At 42.3% G+C, this 18,431-nt stretch overlaps 1 non-coding gene across 1 annotated transcript; it reads right to left on the bottom strand.

Annotated features, from left to right (window-relative positions):
- Nucleotides 1-8,101: 8,101 nt before the first annotated feature.
- Nucleotides 8,102-8,208, bottom strand: LOC118621335. Its single transcript, XR_004957673.1, has one exon. It is a non-coding gene; the product is annotated as a U6 spliceosomal RNA (small nuclear RNA).
- Between the last annotated feature and the right edge of the window lie 10,223 nt (nucleotides 8,209-18,431).

The raw sequence follows: 18,431 nt of genomic DNA, 5'->3' as shown, positions 1-18,431 counted from the left end.
AAGATCTACATATATGCCTATTGGACTTGCCCTGAATTAGCTCAGATTCCCCCCACCCCAAATTTTTATTGTAAAATACACATAACATGAAAATTACTGTCTTAACCATGTTTAAGAATACAATTCAGTGGTATTAATTACATTCATACTGTTGAGCGACCATCTCCAGAATTCCTTTCATCTTGCAAAACAAACTCTGTACCCATTAAACAACAACTCCCCATTTCCTCCTGCCCTGGCCACCGGCAACCACCTTTCTACACTCTGTCTCTCTGATTTTGACTACTCTAGGTACCTCATATAAATGGAATCACACAGATATACTTACATCTTTGAGACTCTGCTTTCAATGATTTTGGGTATGTGCCTAGAATTGGAATTGCTGGGTCATATATGCTAAGTCTATTTTTAATATTTTGAGGAGCTCTGGCTGGTTTGGCTCAGCAGTTAGAACATTGGCCCGCAGACCAAAGAGTCCTGGGTTTGATTCTGGCCAAGGGCAGATACCTCAGTTGTGGTTCGGTCCCTAGCCCTGGTTGGGGTTGTGCAGGAGGCAACCAGTTGATGTGCTCCTCTCACATTGATGTTTCTCTCTCTCTCTTCCCCCCACCCTCCCACTATATCTGAAGGTAAATGTAAAAATATCCTCGGGTGAGGATTTAAAAAAAAATTTTTTTTTTTTTTTTTGAGGAAACACCACGCTCTGTTCACAGTGACTGTACTATTATGCATTTATACCAACAGTGCACAGAGGCTCCAGTTTCTCCACATCCTTGCCAACATTTGTTATTTCTGGTTTTCTAATAGTGGCAATTCTAATGGATTTGAAGTGGTACCTTATTGTGGTTTTGACTTGCCATTCCCTAGTGATTAGTGATGTTGAATATCTTTTCAGGTGCTTATTGGCCATTCAAATATGTTCTTTGAGGAAATGTCTACTCAAGTCCTTTACCTATTTGTGAACCAGGTTATTTGTTTTTGTTGTTGTTTAGTTTTAGGAATTCTCTATATATTCTGCATAGTAATCCCTTCTCAGATGTATGATTTGCATGGGTTTCCTTTTCACCCTCTTCAAAGTGTTCTTTTTAAAAAAGAGGGGTACCAAATTGCTTTGGAATGGTACACATGAAATAATTTAAGTACATATTTTGGTAAAATCTATCAAAAAAGTAAAAGTAACTGCCCCAGTGACCAGAGAAGTCACACCTGTGGCGACGGGAAGCCAGCCCAAGGCTTAGCTGTACTGTCACTGTCTCCCTGGGTGTGCCGGTCAGAGATGCTCCGCCCTGCCGGTTCCCGGCCCCCACTTCACACACGCTGTTTTTGTTGTCCCTCAATTCTTTGATAGATTTCAGCTGCTCATTCAGGTAGTGAGCTGCAGGCAGTCACACAAATGGGGGTTGTTTTTGTCAGTGGTCAGTGTGTGCAGTTCCAGCAAGAACTGATTTCATGCCTTGGCCGGTTTGGCTCAGCGGTTAGAGCATCAGCCTGTGGACCATAGAGACCTGGGTTCGGTTCCCGTTAAGGGCACGGACCTCCGTTGCAGTTTGTCCCCCGATCTCAGATCGATGTTTCTCTCTTTCTTCCTCCCTCTCTCCCTCCCGCTCTATCAGAAGGTAAATGCAAAAATGTCCTCGGGTGAGAATAAAAAAAAAAAAAAAAAGAAAGAAATAAAAAGAACTGAGTCATGCTTTCCCAGTGTAACACTCACTTCAATGTATTCAGCCCGTTCTCCCAGTCGCCATGGTCTGGTCTCTTGATATCTGGAAAGATTTGTCACCTTGTCGGTTCTGTAGCTTCACCAGTTTCCAGCATGTTCCCTCCCCTCATGACATTGGTGAGGAAAATATCTGGCAAAGTTCATCCTACCTGGATCCCTTGTTGAGTTTCTTGGATGTTTATATTTACATCTTTCATCAAACTTGGGACATTTTTAGCCATTATTTCTTCAAATAATTTTTCCCCTTTCTGTCTTCTGAGACATCCACATTGTGGATGGTGGTGTACTTATACCATAGTTCCCTTGGGCTCTGTTCACATTTTTTAAATCTTTTTTCTTTACATTCTTCTTATTTGATTATTTCCATTGTCCACGCTTCAAGTTTGCTGATTTTTTCCTTCTGCTTGCTCAAATATACATCTGAGCCCTGGCCAGTTTGGCTCAGCAGCTAGAGTGTCAGCTTGCGGTCCAGAGAGACCTGGGTTCGGTTCCCGCTAAGGGCACGTACCTCGGTTGCAGTTTGTCCCCGGCCCTGGTTGGTTGTGAGGGTGGCAGCCACTCGATGTGCCCCTTTCACGTTGATGCTTCTCTCTCTCTCTTCCTCGCTCTCTCTCCCACTATATCTGAACATAAAATGAAAAAATGTGCTCGGTTGAGAATAAAAAAATATATATATGCATTTGACATTTTCACTTATTATTGCACTTTTCAGTTCTAGAATTTTTTTTTTGGTTTCTTTCTAGGTTTTCTGTCCCTTTATTGCTATTTCCATTTTGTGTTCAGACATTGTTTTCTTGGCTGTCTCCATGTCCTTTTTTTTAGTTCTTTGAGAATCTTTAAGACAGTGTGTACCGTAAGAGCTCCAGTCCTGGGAGTGCCACGCTGTTCTCTGATAGTCCGAAAAAACCACGCCAGGACCAGCGAGGCACACAGCCTTTGTTACATACATGGGGAAGACCAGAGGGGCCAGTGGGAAGAGTTTGTACTCAGCCCAGGTCTTACCTAGCAGTGGGGAGGGGCAGGGGGCCTGCCTGCAGACCCAAGACAAGTCCGGCGAGACCTGCTGGCTGTCAAGGACATGGGAAGACGCCGGGTATGTGCTGCTCTGCTCCTTGTGGCCGCTGGCCAGGTGGACACTGTTCAATTGACTGGGAGGAGGAATTGGGCTACATCCTCAAGTGACCACATGTAGTTTTTAAAATGTCTTTGTGTAGTGGGTCCACCATTTGGCTTTTCTTTGGGACAGTTCGGCCTGTGTTTGTTTGTTTCTCCTTTGGGCCAGGCCTTCCTGCTTCTCTGTGTGTTTTGTGATCTTTGTGTTGTTGTTGAAAACATGGACATTTGAATCTAATGATATGGTAACCCTGGAAATCAGATTTTCTCCCTTCCCCAAAGTTTGCCGGCTTTGGGTTTTGTTTTGTTTTACTTTTACAAAATTGTTGTCGGCTGTCTCGTCCAAGTTGCAAATTGAGGTATAGACCTAAGGTCTTCTCAGGTCTTTTTTAAGCCTGTGACTTTCCCAGAACGTGTGGTAGCTTTCTAATTCCTCATTTGAGGATTTTCTTTTCCATTTATCTTCAGAAAGAGTGGGAGGGAGAGAGAGGGAGAGAGAGAGAGAAACATCTATATGAGAGGAACACAGCAATTGGTTGCCTCCCGCACAACCCCAACCAGGGACGGGGACTAACCGCAACCAAGGTCCGTGCCCTTGGCCAGAATACAACCTGGGACTCATTGGTTCGCGGGCCGACACTCTACCACTGAGCCAAACCAGCCAGGGCTCAACCCTGATGTTTTGAATTGTAATGTTCTATAGTATAGTAGTTCTTTCTAAGTCACACCAATTGTTAAGAACATGGCAGGAATATAAAAAGAAAGAAAAAAATTTAGAATCGATAGGAATGGAAAAGAATGGCCATCTGAAATGATAATGAAAGATCATTTCAATGCCAGCATCATGGCTTATAGTAGGCAGAATATTGTCCTCCTCCCCAAGACGTCCATGTCCAAATCCTAGATCTTGTAAAAATGTGAGCTTACATGGCAAAGGGGAATTCAAATTGCAGATGGAATTAAGGTTGCTAATAGGTGGGTTTGAGATGGGGAGAGTAGTCTCGATTATCCAGGTGGGTTTAATGTAATTACAAGGGTCCTTATAAATGGAAGAGGGGAGCAGGGAGAGAGAACCAGAGATGACAATGTGGAAAGGACTTGACCTTACATTGCTGGCTTTGGAGATGGAGGGATGAGTCCAGAAGCCAAGGAGTACAGGCAGCCTCTAGACACCACACAGAGAAGGAAGTGCGTTCTCCTCTAGAGACTGCAGTTTTTTAGCCCAGTGAGACTCTTCTTGGACTTCTGACCCCCAGAATTGTTAGACCCTCTGTCTGTATTGTTGAAGCCATTGAATTTGTGGTCATGTGTTATGGCAGCAATTGGAAAGTGAGTACAGTTGGCCCTTGTTTATCGCGGTTAATCTGTTCCAGATTCTACTGCAATAAATGAATTTCAGCGAAGGGCTCACCAAGGGCCCCATGCCAAGGGCACCATGCCCAGGGCTCACCAAGGACCCTGTGCCAAGAGCCCCATGCCCAGGGCTCACCAAGGACCCTGTGCCAAGGGCAACATGCTAAGGGCTCATTCAACAGCATTGCTTGAATATTCTACATTTCTCTTCATTTTCTTACTGGTGGTTTCTAGTTGTTCACAATGGCAGATGAGACTATGGTGAACATTCCTGTACATGTCCCCTTAGGTGCATGTATGTCAGTTTCTCTAGGACAGCGATTCTCAGAACACAGAGCCAGAAACAGCAGTATCAGCATTAGTATCAGCTAGAACTTGTTAGCAATGCAACTTCTAGGCCTCAACCCGGGCTTCCTGAGCCAGGCACTAGGGGTGGGGTTCTGATGCAAGCTTGAGAATTACTGCTCTCGCCACACCGTTTGCCGTAGAATTGCTGCGTTATGGGATATGTGTATCTCTAAATTCATGAGATTTAGCAAATTGTCTTGAAAGCACTTGTGCTAATTTATACTCCTAAATATAATCTCTCAGTCTGTAGCTTTGCTTTCTTTTTATTTATTTATTGGATTTTTATAAGAGTTGATTTGAGCCGAACTGATGACATGCTAGGAAGCAAGATCTCAAAAGCTTCTCTTAACTTTCCTTGAAAATGGCAACTGTTGTCATATAGAAGGTTTACATCTTAATGTAGTTGAACTTAATATTTTTCTTTCTGTTTTGTATTTTTTGTCTTTTTTGTGTCTGAATGTCATAGTCTCCTCAATGGTCTTCTAATCACTGAAAATTTTTACTTGTCTTTCTCACATCGATGTTTCTCTCCCTCCCGCCCTCCCACTCTATCTAAAAATCAGTGAAAAATATCCTTGGGTGAGGATTAAGAAAAGAAAAAAAAAGATAAACTATCATTACAGATACAGGTTTGGTAGGATTGAAGTAAAGGGTGGTAATGGAGAATACATACACATGGTTAAAAGAAAATGAAAAGAGCTAAAGGGTTTGCCATAATCAAAAACAGATTTCTGTGAATTTAAGGTTACTAGGAGAGAGGTTGGCACTGTGATTTCTACAGTTGTTTTTGTTTATAGTGCTGTGCATTTTGTGAGGTATTTATTTTAGTGCCTCATAGATGCCATTGCATATGGGTCCTACACACACAGGCTGTGAAAATTGCACTATTTTTTTTTTAAATCCTCACTCAAGAATATTTTTTTTCATTTATTTTCAGAAAGAGTGGGTGGGAGGGAGAAAGAGAGACGGACAGACAGACAGACAAACAGAGAGAAATATTGATGTGAGAGAGACACATCAATTGGTTGCTTCCCACAAGACCCTGACCAGGGCCGGGGATGGAACTGCAACTGAGGTACCTGCTCTTCACTGGAATGGAACCTGCGACTCCTTGGTCCGTGGGCCGACGCTCTAACCTGAGCCAAACCTGCCAGGGCGAAAATTGCACTACTTTAAAATACATTGCTTTCTGTTTATATTTGGACACTTATGCCCTGAATAGCCTCCTAACTTAGTCAACACTTATAATTAACTCATGTATTTGGTCTCATGTTTTCTTTGATGTAAGGTTCTTTACACATATTCCAAGAAAAGAGAGGATTTGGGAATAATGTGTAGTTCACCGTGAAAGAGTTTTCTAACACTTTCAGCTGACTCCAGACAACTCCCCATCACGGTCCCGGTGCCGGGAACAGTGCCTAGCACACAGTAGGTGCTTTATAAAAGTTGCCTCACTGATGGGCTAGGGAAAGTGCTGAGCTGCCCAAGCTTTCTGGCTGTCCCTGACTTAGAAGTGCTGGTCCTGAAGAAAAGCTTAGAGCTTGACAAGTGTCACAGAGCAGCATGTTATGGAGCCTGCCATTTAAAGTATTTAAACATTTTATGATTTCATTATGTGGGATATAAAACTGAAAGCAATAAATGGACAAACAAGACAAACCAACCAACCAAAACTTATTGACACAGATAACTGTATGGTGGTTACCAGGGGGAAAGGGTGGTGGGCAGAGTTAATAAAGGGTAAAGGAATACACGGTGCGAAAGGAGATTTGACTTTGGGTGGTAAACACACAATGCAATGTAAAGATGATATGGAATTGTACACTTGAAACCTATATAATTCTATTAACCAATATCACCCTGATAAAATGAAATAACAATTAATAAAATGTTTGGAGATTTTTCTAGAAAAAAAAGTATTTAAACATTTTAACAAATACGGTGCTTTAAACTGTTATTGCATAACTTGTGAATTCATATTGTCAGGCCTAGCCTAGATTTTAATTTAAATTACTTTGTGTCAAGTTCAGTTCCGAAAATATTTTTGTGAACTTAAACTATGGGCTGCACTCACCTCTAAGGGGCATAGTGATGAGGGGGACAAAGTCCCTGCCTTAACTTAGTCAAGATGATGCCCCCCTCTCTGTATTATCAATTGAGATTTGGCAAACCAAGTCTGTCTAATCTTGATCCATTGCTGATATTTTTTGGGTGTTGGAAGAAATACAAGATTCTTTTTTTCTTAATCATTTATACATTTCAGTTGATGTACAATATTATATTAGTTTCAGGTGTGCAACCCAGTGATTAGACATTTGTACAACTTATGAATTGACCACCCTGATAAATCTAGTACTCACCGGGCACCATACATAGTTATTACAACATTATAGACTATATCCCCTTTTCTGTACTTTGTATTTGTGTGACTGTTCTATCACTACCAATGTGTACTTCTTAATCCCTTCACCTTTTCATCCATTCCCCCCACAACCCTCCTCTCATCTAGCAGTCACGAAAATATTCTCTGTATCTATGAGTCTGTTTCAGTTCTGCTTATTTTATTTTTTAAATTCTACGTATAAGTGAAATCATATAGCATTTATCTTTCTTTATGTGACTTAATTCATTCAGCACAATATTCTTTAGGTCCACCCATGTTGCTGCAGGTGGCAAAATTTCATTCTTTTATTTATTTATTTAAAACTTACTTTTATTGTTGAATGTATTACAGATGTCCCCTTTTCTCCCCCCCATTGGCCCCCTCCTCCCTAATCCCGCCCCCCTCCTGCCTTCCCCATACTATTGTTTGTGTCCATTGATTATGCATATATGCATAGAAGTTCTTTGGTTTATCTCTTCCCGCCCTCCCTCCCTCCTTCCCTTTGAGGTTCATCAGTCTAACAACCAATTTGTACTTCTTAATTCCTTCATCGTCTTCAGCCATCTCCCTCCCATTTGGCAAGCAACAAAACGTTCTCTTTATCTATGAGTCTGTTTCTGTTCTCCTTGCTCATTTTGTTGGTAGATTCAATTGTTGATAGATATGTATTCATTGCCACTTTATTATTCATATTTTTGTTCTTCCTCTTCAAGAAGACCCTTCAATATTCCATATAATACTGGTTTGGTGGTGATGAACTCCTTTAGCTTTTTCTTGTCTGGGAAACTCTTCATATGTCCATTGATTTTATACGATAGCTTTGTAGGCTAGAGTAATCTTCATCACTTTGAATATCTCTTGCCACTTCTTTCTGGCCTGCAAAGTTTCTTTTGAGAAATTGGCTGACAGTCTTATGGGAGCTCCTTTGTAGGTAACTAACTGGCCTGGCTTGTGTGGCTCAGTGGTTGAGTGTCAACCCAAGCTCCAAGAGGTTACCGGATTGAATCCCAGTCAGGGCACATGCCCAGTTTGTAGGTAACTAACTGTTTTTTTCCTCACTGCTTTTAAGATTCTCTCTTTGTCTTTAACCTTTGGCATTTTGATGATGATGTGTCTTGGTGTGGGCCTGTTCAGACTCATCTTGTTTGGGACTCTCTGTGCTTCCTGGACTTGTACATCTGTTTAAAAATATGGAACGCTTCATGAATTTGCATGTCATCATTGCTCAGGGGCCATGCCAATCTTCTCTGTATCATCCCAATTTTAGTATATGTGCTGCTAAAGCGAGCACAAAATTTCATTCTTTATTATGGCTGAGTCCTATTCCATTGTATATATGCAGCATTTCTTCTTTATCTATTTATCTGTTGATGGACACTTAGCTTGCTTCCATAGCTTGGCTACTGTAAATAATGCTGCAGTGAACATATGGATGCATATATCTTTTTGATTTAGTGGTTTGGGTTTCTTCGGATAAATACCCAGAAGTGGAATTTCTGGGTCCTTCTTTGTTTGTTGTGATAACCTTTGTTTTAAAGTCTATTTTGTGTAGTATAAGTATTGCTACCCTAGCTCCCCCCCACCCCCATTTTCATGAAATACATTTTTCCATCAATTTACTTCACATCTCTAGCTTTTTCTTGTCTGGGAAGCTCTTTATCTGTCCTTTGATTCTAAATGATAGCTTTGCTGGGTAGAATAATCTTGGTTGTAGGTCCTTGCTTTTCATCACTTTGAATATTTTATGTCAATCCTTCTGGCCTGCAAAGTTTCTGTTGAGAAATAAGTTAACAGTCTTATGGGAGCTCCCTTGTAGGTAACTAATTGCTATTCACTTGCTGCTTTTAAGACTCTATGTCTTTAACTATTGACATTTTAATTATGATGTGTCTTGGTGTGGGCCTCTTTGGGTTCACCTTGTTTGGGACTCTCTGTGCTTCTTAGACTTGTATGTCTATTTCCTTCACCAGGTTAGGGAAGTTTTCCACCATTAACTTTTTTCAATTAGGTTTTCAGTTCCTTTTTTTCTCTTTCCTTCTGGAACAGGATGAGAATGTTCGTATGCTTGATGTTGTCTCAAAGGCCCATTAAACTATTCTCATTTTTAAAAATATTCTTTTTGCTGTTTTAATTGGGTGTTTTCTGCCATCTTATTCTCCAGATCATTGATTCAATCCTCTTCTTCATGTAGTCTGTTGAATCCCTGTAATGTAGTCTTCATTTCAGTTATTGTATTCTTAATTTCTGACTGGTCCTTTTTTTTATGGTTTCTAGTTCTATTTTTGTTTTCTATCTCTCTGTTGAAGTTCTCACTAAGTTCATCTTCCCCTGCGTTCACTGATCATCCTTAAAACCAGTGTTTTGAACTCTGCATCTAGTGGATTGCTTATCTTCATTTTGTTTAGTTCTTTTACTGGAGTTGTGTTCTGTTCTATCATTTGGGACAAGTTTCTTTGTCTCCTCATTTTGGCCGCCTCCTGTTTTTGTTTTTATGTAGTAGGTAGAGCTGCTACATCTCTTGATCTTGGCAGAGTGGCCTAATGTAGTAGGTGTTCTGTAGGACTCAGTGGCATAGCCTGGTGAGTACTCCAGGTACACCCCCTGTGTGGGCTGTGTGCACCCTCCTGTTGTAGTTGAGCCTTGACTGCTGTTGGCATGTCAAAGGGAAGGATTTATCCTTAGGTTGATTGGCTTTAAGGACTGGCCACAACTACAGTGGAGGATCTGCTATGCAGGGGCCCAACCCATGGAGGAGAACTTGCTTCATTGGGGCTCTGGTGTTCACTGAGTCTGTGCCTTGAGTGTGTTGTTTGTGGAAGTGGTTGGGTGATGCTCTGACCTGGTTTAAAGCTTTCCACCAGGTTCACTGACTCTGGGGCCTCCTGGGAGGTGCAGGTCAAAATCAAACACCCCCTGTGCCCTGCCTGGGGCCACTTGGCATGAACTACCAAGCGATCTGCAGATGGCTGCTGCTTGTGCTGGCTTGGAGGTGCCTGGGAGAGGTCAAACTGCAAACCAAGGCTGTCTGCCACTAGTGCCGTGCTTGGGGCTGCTTAGCAACATGTAGGGTACATGGTGAGGTCAGATGCTACTTACTTGGGATTTGTGACCCTTTAAGAGATTTTTAGAAAAGTCTTCAGCATGAGCCAAGACAGGACATTCATATTGAAAAGCCACTTGAAACAAGTTGGGTGAGCCCACAAGTTGGGTGGGGCAGTGTCTCAGGGAATCATCAGGGCTGGGTGAACAGTGTTAGGTTAATGGAGACTCAGATATAGTACCCACCTGTGCCTACAGGGGGAAGGCTCAGGAAAGGAATAATAGCCTCTGCCAACACTTCTGTCTGGGGGAAAGCTGCCCCTCCAGCCCTCGCCCCAAAACCAGACAATGCAGTTTCTCCCTGTGTGTTCCTGGCACCTTTCAAACTGCTGCCCCAGCACTGGAGCTCAGTGCAAGTGAGTCCAAGTAAGTCCAATGTGCAGGCCCTTTGAGAGGAACACCTGGGACTCTAGCAGCCCTCTAATTCACTCAGATACAGTCCCTGCTGGTTTGTACAGCCAGAAGTTACAGGGACTTCTCTTCCTGGCACTGGAACCCTGGGCTGGAGGGCCTGGTGTGGGGCTGGGACCCCTCACTCCTCAGGGGGAACTCTGCAGCTGAGATATCCCTTCCAATTTTTAACCACCATGTGGTTGTGGGACCAGCCCATTCTGCATTTTCACCTCTTCTACCAGTCTTGATGTGGCTTCTTCTGTAGATCTTTAGTTATAGGATTTCTATTCAGCTAGATTGATTTCAGGTGATTCTGCGCAAAATTCTTACCTTAGATTTAGAAAGGTAAAAAGCCTCAATCCTATTGTTACTGGTCCAAAGTCAGAATTTAGAGTAAGGAACATTTATTGATTGAGAGGTGCCAAATGAGAATATGGGAGCCCTAGTGATACCTCAAGTCCACCTTAAGAAAGTGCACATTTACACAATGGAATACTATGCAGCTGTAAAAAAGAAAAAACTCTTACCATTTGTGACAGCATGGATGGACCTGGAGGATATTATGCTGAGTAAAATAAGACAGTCAGAGAAAGACAGATATCACATGATCTCACTTATATGTGAAATCTAATGAACATAATAAACTGACGAACAAAATAGGTCCAGAAGCATGGATGCATGAAACAGACTGACAGATCTCAGAGGGGAGGGGGGTAGGGAGATGGGAAGATATTACCCAAAGAACTTATATACATATATGCGTAGCCCATGAACACAGACAATAATGTGGTTAAGTTTTGGGGTGGGGCAAGGGCTAGGTGGAAGGGGATATGGGGGAGGGGGGATTGGAGGACATCTGTAATACTGTCAACAATAAAACATATATTAAAAAAAAGAAAGTGCAGAGTTCAGGCTTCTTTTATGACATGGGAGGGGCTGTCTTTTGTAAAACTCAAGCTGTAAGCAGAATTTTTCTAATGTTTAGAGTGTCTATATGCAACACAAAGCAGATAGCCTGAAGGCATGGGGACAACTCAGGCTTGAACAAGATAGAGTCAGAGAGACCAGGGTTTCACTGTTACAATGTGTCTAAGCTGACAACACGTAGTATTGCTAGCAGGCCTTATGGAATTGGGTGATTCGACAGTGAGGGAAGCGATGCTTTGGACAGAAATGAGCTGCATGTTGGTTGGCAGTAGGAAGTAGTGGGAAGCAATTATTATTCTTACAAAACCTGGAAGAATTTTCCCGACTAGGGAGTGACACTGCAGGGCTCTCCCATCTACTGGTAATCAAAATGTGTTTGCTAGGGTGCCCCGTTGTACACCAGCACCCTTCCACTCGACACCCAATTCTCCTTGTACTTTATTTGTTTTGCCTTGCCTGGCTCAATTCAGGGCCTTGCAATACAGTGCCCGTGGGTTCAGTTTTGTCACTGTAGACATCAAATGAGCTTAGAGGTTATTTGGTTTTAATGATCATTTATTAAAACAATCAATGTAGAGGATTTAGTCATTCACATGGTTAATGGGGGGACATTTAGGTAATTACAGCTGTTGAACGTTCTCTCTTCCGCTAATTGTCTTTATTGAACAAGATTTATACCTAGCTCTTGAAAAGAAGTGGGTGAAGCTGTGGGTGTCACAGGCCAACATTTTGGAAAGAAGTGGTGGAGGGGGATCTGGGTTCTAAGCCTGGCCTCAGCTTCGATCTCTTTGTGTTCCAAAGAATAGATGCACAGTAAATAACCCCTTGAGGCTCAAGGAAAATACCTTAGTCAGGCTCTGTTTATATTTGGATATTTGTGACCTCAAGTAGCCTCCTAAATGACACGAATTGAAATCCACTCATGCATTCAAATCCAATCACTTTTTAGTCATTTATTCAAATTTATTATTTCAACCAACCCACAAGGTGCCAGGTCCTATAGATGGCCTTAGAGATCACAAATGTGAGAAACTGAAAATTAAAAAATATGTTATTTATCTTTATTGGTTTTAGAGAGAGAGGAAGGGAGAGAGAGATAGAAACATCAATGAGAGAAAACATTGAGACTGGCCGCCTCCTGCATGCCCCCCACTGGGGATCAGGCCCACAACCTGGGCATGTGCCCTGACTAGGAATTGAACCCGTAACCTCTTGGTGCATGGGTCGATGCTCAACCACTGAGCCACACAGGCTGGGTGAGAAGCTGAAAAATTTTAACTTGTGTCCTGACAGCATCTGTGCTTTTACTTATTGAGAATTTTTTTCCATGACACTCGTGTTTGTGCTATTTTGTTTGAATATTACCTGTCTTTTGTCTTGTTGATGAGAGACCATCCAGCCTAAGAAAAGGTCTTGTTTATTTGAGCCAGACTGAGGACAATTGTCAGGAAGCAAAATCTCAACAGATTGAGAAAATGCTCCAGAGAAGGGCAGTTTTTCAGCTTATTTTATACATTAGAATCAAAAGAGGAAACCTAAGGAGGGTTACATGAAATTCCTTGGTGGTCCCTAGGGAGGTGGGAAAAAGCAGAGCAGGAAATCTCTAAGGTAAACAGGAAAAGAGAGAGACACATCCTACTTTTACACCGGTAGATGCAGTACAGCAACCATTACAGCTCAGAGACATGGTGTGTGGGCAACACGATCACAGTGTGGTCTGTGCCCTGGTGCCTGTGCCTTCCAGAGGTCTGGAAAAGAAAATTACTCTGGCAGTTCAAAGGTATGTTACCTTAGATGCACAAAGATAACAGACACATTCTAAGTTAAAGATTGACCTTTGTCAAGGGAGCTCCAGGCCCAGGATGGGACTACTCATCATGACCCAGTATTAGTGAGGAGTTTTTATGTTCGGACCATCCTGTCGGGGTTTCTAAACTTTGGTTTCTGCATTTCTAAGGCCCATGAAGCAGCCTCCCCTGAGCTTGTCAGGTTTAGCATGTGGCCCCTTTTCTGTTCACAACCTACAGTTATCATACATAAAATTATAACAATACCCCAATAAAATCCTTAAAAGTACTAAATGATAATAGCTGAGATTAGAAGTAGAATAAATTAAATATGAAATATGGCTGAGACCCTGATAGGAGAGAACTCATAAAGACTATGCTAAAAGAATGGAAAAGACTGGTTATTTTAAAGTCTCCTTTATGTCCATGTGGTATTCAGTTCAGGTTTGGCCATACAGATGTATTCTTAGTTGTTATTCTACACTGCTGCCTTGGTTCTGATGACCATAACTCTGTATCGCTATATACGAGAGTCTCATTAATTCTATCTATTACCTAAATGTCTTCTGGAAACAGCTCCGTCTCTCTTTTCCCTCCTTGGGAAGACTTCCCAGAGTGCCCTACCTTAATTTCCAAAAACACAAACTGGCTTATTTAGGTGATCTGGTAAACCCTTGAACTTGATCATTACTACATTGTAAATGAATGGCTAGTGATAGCCTTTCATAAAGTGTGAATTTCTTAAGAGTAGGCACCATGTCTTATTTATTTTTGTGTTCTGCTCACCAGCAGCGTGCCTGGCACAAGGTAAGCAGTAAATGTTCGCTGAATTTAAAAAAAGAAATTTAATAAATCAAAGAGCAGTTTTCTTAAAACTCACAAGGGGGCAGCAAGGAACACAGTTATTTCGATCGTCTGCAAAACAGACACCGTTTGAACTAGAAGTAACATTAGATTAGTTAAATAAACTTTTCTTCTTAGAAGGCTCAAAAATTTTTTTGAGTAAAATTTCACTTCACTTGTTGCAACTCTTTGATAGTGGTCTCACTTCCAGGCTTTTAATAAAATGTCATGTAAGCATAGAGTCTATTGGCCATCCTCACAAACATGTAATTTGGCCAGAGCTCTGTGCTTAGTTGCCTTAACAGACTTTCTTGAGACCATGTAAAATAATATGCATTTGCTATAATAGGAATTTTTTAAGTGTAGTATTTGTTTGGCTTCTTGATTTCTTATATAGTCACATAATATTACCACTCTAATTATTTAGCACCATCTCCTCATTTTTAGAGATGGAAAACAATGGAGACCTAGAGAGATTAAAGGGTTTGATTTTGTTCACACAGCAAATTAGTGATTGAGCTGGAACCAGACTCCCAATCTTCTGCCACTGAGTTTTATACCTTCTAAAGATCAGGGCCCGGCAGATACTTTGGAAACAGAAGCATAATTCAGGGTGCGTGGACTTCAGTGACCAATTCGTCCTAGACAAAGGAGTGTTCACATTTCAACCTCAGTGAATGTTAGTTTTAGCATCTAACTATAGTGAACAAGGGTTTATACACATTCTCCTTCCTTTTCCGTATTGCTCAAGGAATACAAAACAAAAGACAACACCTTTACAATCTCACAATTCTGAAATAATACAATTCCCATCATAGGGGAGGAAAAAGTTTTCCTCGACCCTCTTATGTTACTGGCTGGGTCTGAAAATTAAACCGACAAGAACAGATGAACAGGAGAAAAGCAAACACATTTTATTGAATTTTTATACCTACATGGGAACCTTCACAAGAAAATGAAGACCCAAAGAAGTGACCAGAGCAGAAAGCTTTTGTACTTTTTAGACAAAGAAACAATAAATTTGTGAAGAATTGATAAGACAAAGAGGTTTGGGCCCAAGGGTAGCAAATGGTGAAGAAGTAACTAGAAAAATAAGGGCTAGTTTAGCAAGATTTGTTTATACAGCCTTCTGGCCCCAAATACCATCTCTGGTGATACGAATGACTTCTTTCCTCCTGGTACAGGCAGGTACCTTTCACATGGGAGTTTATGAGTTGTTTCAGGGAAGAAGGGCAGGGGGGAGGTTGTTAAAATTACTTCAGCTTAATATATTTAATCTACCATATTTTGGGGGTATCATGTCCTGAACCCCATCACCACTGAAATAGGTATTTTGAAATATCTCTAATGAAAGGAATTAAAATTTTTTTCTTTGATTTTAGAGAGAGAGGAAGGGACAGGGAGAGAGAGATGGCAATATTGATGAGAAAGAACATCGATTGGCCGCCTCCTGCGTGCCCACCACTGGGGATTTGGCCCACAACCTGGGCATGTGCCCTGACCTGGAATCAAACAGGTGACCTTTTGATACATGGGTCAATGCTCAACCACTGAGCCGCACCGGCTGGGCCTCTAGTCCATCTTTATAGGGGAAATCATGCATAAACGTCATGGTAGACTTCCCCATTGCATGTATAGGTGGGGACATTTCAGCGCATGTGCAATGTACGCAATGACGGTGCATATATTGCATGCTCAAAAATGTCAGAAAAACTCCACCCCGGGGGAGAGGGGATTTTAGTATTATAAGGAGGGTATAATGAGGACAGTTCATGAGGAGGTCACTGGAGGGTCCTTCAGACTGCTCCAGTTGGTCTCAGGTGGTTTTAGCCAGTTTACCCTCTGATCCTGCAAAACATCCTGGGCTTGTTCCTAAAAACAGTCTGGTGATCAGCATCAGGGATTGTGTAGGTATGAATAAACATCTGACTAAGTCTTGGTCTTTCTGTGAGACTTTCAGCAAATTACAAGATAGCATTACACAAACCTTACAAATTCTAGCGTGATCTAAGTGGCGTTACAGGTTAATTGAGGCAGAATTATAAACTCTAAACAAAGGTTGATCTCTGCTAGACTACCTGTGTAGGTTAGGTTATACTATTCATTCTGTTCTGCAACTGGCTGTATTACTTAAGGCATCCTACTATGTAAAAATATATCTTATTTTTTAGTAGCTTTATAGTATTCCATTATAAGTACCAGAGTTATTTAACCAACCTCAATTAATGAATAGTTGGGTTAGTCTAGAGTTTAAAAATATTATAAACAATGCTGTCTGTACTGAACACTCTTGAACACTTGCATACTTTTGTGAGACAAATGATTAGAAATTGAAATGTTGATACAACTAAACTACAGAAAAATCATTCAGAACTGCCTGAAATCCAGCTGAATAGAAGTTTTACAACTAGAGATTTAAAAAAGAAACCACAGACTTCCGGTCAAGATGGCGGGTAGGTAAACGCAGTATCGTGTCCTCCCACAACCACATCAAAGTTACAACTAAACTACAGAACAACCATCATTCAAAACCGCCTGAAATCCAGCTGAATGGAAGTCCTACAGCTATGGAATTAAATCAGCAGCTGCATCGAGACTGGTAGGAGGGGCGGAGGCGCGAGGGGCGGAGGCGCGAGGGGCGGAGGCGCGAGGGGCGGAGGCGCGAGGGGCGGAGGCGCGAGGGGCGGAGGCGCGAGGGGCGGAGGCGCGAGGGGCGGAGGCGCGAGGGGCGGAGGCGCGAGGGGCGGAGGCGCGAGGGGCGGAGGCGCGAGGGGCGGAGGCGCGAGGGGCGGACACAGAAGGGCTGGTCCCACACCCACCTGTGGCGGATAAAAATCAGGAGGACACCTCGGCTGGGAAGGTTCTCCCTGAGGACTGAGGGGTCCCCGTCCCACACCAGGCGCCCTACTCAGGGTTCCAGTGCCAGGAAGAGAATCCTCATAACTTCTGGCTGGAAAAACCAGCGGGAACTGAGGCTCAGGGAAGCTGACGCGGCTGGAGCCCCAGGCAGCTCCTTAAAGGGCCCGCGCACGGACTTATCGGACTCTCTCCCTCTAAGCTCGGAGGGGAGGCAGCTCGAGGGGCACTAGAGACATACAGGGAAGAACTGAGCTGTTTGGCATTGGAGCGAGGGCTGGAGAGGGGGCTTTCTCTGGGACAAACGTGCTGTCAGAGGCCTTTGTTCCTTTCGTGAGCCCTTCCCTGGGGCAGCAGACAGTCCCCATATCTGGGACTCCAGCAACCTGGCTCACACTGATAGCCCCGCCCTGGTGACTCCCTGAGGCCCCGCCCCACCCAACTTTCAGGCCCACCCAAGCTGTTGCCACTAACTTAACCATAGGATTGGCCTGTCTTGGATCCTGCTTCAGGTTTTTCCTAAATTCTTTCAAACAAGCAGCATCTGGTCTCAGCGAGCCCCATACCTCTCGTTAAGTAATACACTGAAACAAACACAGGGAGGCAGCCAAAATGAGGAGACAAAGAAACAGGTCCCAAATGAAATAACAGAACAAAACCCCAAGAAAAGAATTAAGTGAAATGGAGATAAGCAACCTAACAGATACTGAGTTCAAAATACTGCTTATAAGGATGCTCAATGAACTTAGTAAGAACCTCAGTGAGCTTAGTGAGGGCCTCAAGAGCATAAAAAAGGACCAGTCAGAAATGAAGGATGCACAGTTAGAATTGAAGGAGGCATTAACTGAAATAAAGAATAATTTACACAGCTTCAATAATAGAGTACGTAAATCCAAGGAGCAAACCATCGATTTGGAATATAAGGAAGCAAAAAATGCCCAATCAGAACAGCAAAAAGAAAAAGAATCCAAAAAAATGAGGATAGTGTAAAGAGCCTCTGGGACAACTTCAAGTGTGCCAACATTCGCATCTTGGGGGTGCCAGAAGGAGAAGAGAGAGAACAAGAAATCGAAAACCTGTTTGAAACAATTATGGCAGAAAACTTTCCTAACTTGGTGAAGGAAACAGACATACAAGTCCAGGAAGCACAGAGAGTCCCAAACAAGATGAACCCCAAGAAGCCCACACCAAGACACATCATCATCAAAATGCAAAAGGTTCAAGACAAAGAGAGAATCTTAAAAGCAGCAAGAGAAAGGCAGCTAGTTACCTACAAGGGAGTTCCCATAAGGCTGTCAGCTGATTTCTCAAAAGAAACTTTGCAGGCCAGAAGGGAGTGGCAAGAAATATTCAGAGTGATGAAAAGCAAGAACCTACAACCAAGATTACTCTATCCTGCAAAGCTGTCATTTAGAACTGATGGCCATATAAAGAGTTTCGCAGACAAGAAAAAGTTAAAGGAGTTCATCACCACCAAACCGTTATTATATGAAATGATGAAGAGTCTTTTTGAAGAAAAAGATAAAATATATGAACAAACAAAATGGCAATGAATACATATCTATCAACAGTGGAATCTACAAACAAAATGAACAGGTAAAACAGAAAC

Source organism: Molossus molossus, unplaced genomic scaffold (genome assembly GCF_014108415.1).
Source record: "Molossus molossus isolate mMolMol1 unplaced genomic scaffold, mMolMol1.p scaffold_m16_p_1, whole genome shotgun sequence".
Classification (NCBI taxonomy): Eukaryota; Metazoa; Chordata; class Mammalia; order Chiroptera; family Molossidae; genus Molossus; species Molossus molossus.
Note: the sequence above shows the minus strand (reverse complement) of the source record. Positions and strands in the feature narration are given on the sequence as shown.